This window comes from Nestor notabilis, unplaced genomic scaffold (genome assembly GCF_000696875.1).
Source record: "Nestor notabilis isolate BGI_N333 unplaced genomic scaffold, ASM69687v1 scaffold6103, whole genome shotgun sequence".
NCBI lineage: Eukaryota > Metazoa > Chordata > Aves > Psittaciformes > Psittacidae > Nestor > Nestor notabilis.
The window spans coordinates 17,541-19,294 of record NW_009920486.1 but is presented as its reverse complement, the minus strand read 5'-3'; positions in this window follow the sequence as shown (position 1 = coordinate 19,294).

The window sequence follows — 1,754 nt, the reverse complement described above, 5'->3', positions numbered from 1 at the left end:
GTGGAGGGTGGTGGAGGGCACACAGCCGGACCTCCCTTGCCTTTAGTCCTGGGCATGCAGCGTGTGGTGCTCAGCTAGCAGGACCACAACTGGAAGGTGCTGCCAGCAGCAGGCTCTTCCTGAAGCGCTCTTCAACCAGCTTTGAGTCTCCTCTGGCACGTTTGAGCCATTAGATCTGATTCTTCTGAGAACAAATCCTTGTAAGACAACATCTCCCTGAACACAGCCGAGGGAGATGGGTGCTCTTGTGTCAGGAACTGGCAGGTTAGGACCCTCAAGCCTTTCCCCACCATGCTCTTGCCCTCAGCAATTGGTGGTTTGATCACTGCCCTTGTTTCTGCATTTGAAGCCGACGTTTCTGTGGTCGCACAAGACAAAGGGGCTGGCTGGCTGGAGGGTATTGCTGCGAGCTAGAAAGCATCAACATCGCACCAGTTTCTTGTTTGCTTATTCTCACTTGACCCGACCACTTGCTTAGCAACTGCTTAGCAACACCTTCCTCACTGAGAGGGGTGTGCGGGTCCCCCCGGCTTGGTGCTCATGGCTGTGTGACTGAGAGGCTTGATTTGCTTCAGCCTCTGAGAAATGGGGATCTGGAGTGACGGGACTAAGTCATCCTGGCCTTGCTCTGTGGGTCGGGCGGAGAGGGTCTGGTGAGGGTCCTTCTTTGCTTTGAACTCTGAGGCATCCCTAACTAGACAAGGCTGCATCCTCCCTGCCCCTTCCATCCTCAACGAGGGATTCAGAGCTGATGGAGAGGCTGGTGAGGAGATGTTTATATTGAGAAGGCTCAAGTTGGTATAGAGTCCCGTTGGAATGTACTTTAAAACCCTCCAGTTCCACCCCCCTGCCAGGGCAGGGACACCTCACACTAGACCACATCACCCAAGGCTCTCTCCAACCTGGCCTTGAACACATCCCTTGTAAGAAAGCTGTGTCTCCCATCTGGTGAGCAGGAACGTTGTGTTCTGAGGGGCAAGGAAGCGCAGGTATGGGTCTTACAGGAGAAGGTGCAATTCCAGCCTCCCAAGAGCAGTCAGGGCGGCAAGGAACGTCTCACCCTGGCTTGATGGAGCTGTCAGCTCACTTCTAGCGGAGGCTCCCGAAGTATTCAGCTGGGAACCACTTTCAGTCTGTTAGTGTGGTTTGCCCCCCTGGGAAGCATCAAGTTGAAATGCAGCGCTATAATTAACAACTGACAGCTTAAATGATGCGAGGGAGCGGGAGGCTGGAGCACATCCTCTCTCCCAGCAGAGGCTGCGAGCGTGGGCAGGCGAGGCAAACACTGCCAGAAGGAATTAGTCCCTCCGAGGGGGGCACGTCAAACAGCTCCGAGCGCGGGTTCCAACGCCTGGAAGGAGGAACATGGTCAGTTCGGCACGTTACTGGTGTTGTCCCATTCCACGGAACAGTGTGTACTGGGAGGAGATGGTGCTTTTCTCCTTTTTGGGGAAGATAGAAAGGACTCGGAATTGGAAGAGCTGAGCTGTGATGAGTTTCCCGTTTGCTGACCAGAGACAGAACATTCGACTCGACTTCCCTAGTGACCCCGTGGCAGGAAACCAACCTGCTGGGGTTGAGCTGCAGCCGGGCCACAGCAGTTCCACCGCGAGCAAATGGGGTTTGTGTTGGCCAGAGTCCTCTTGAGCTTCTCTTCCCCTTCACACAACTGGTGATGGGCACACCGGGTATCGCAGCCAGGGACTTGGGCAGCGAGGAAGGACTGGTTTCACCCTGCAGGTGTTGCCACCACA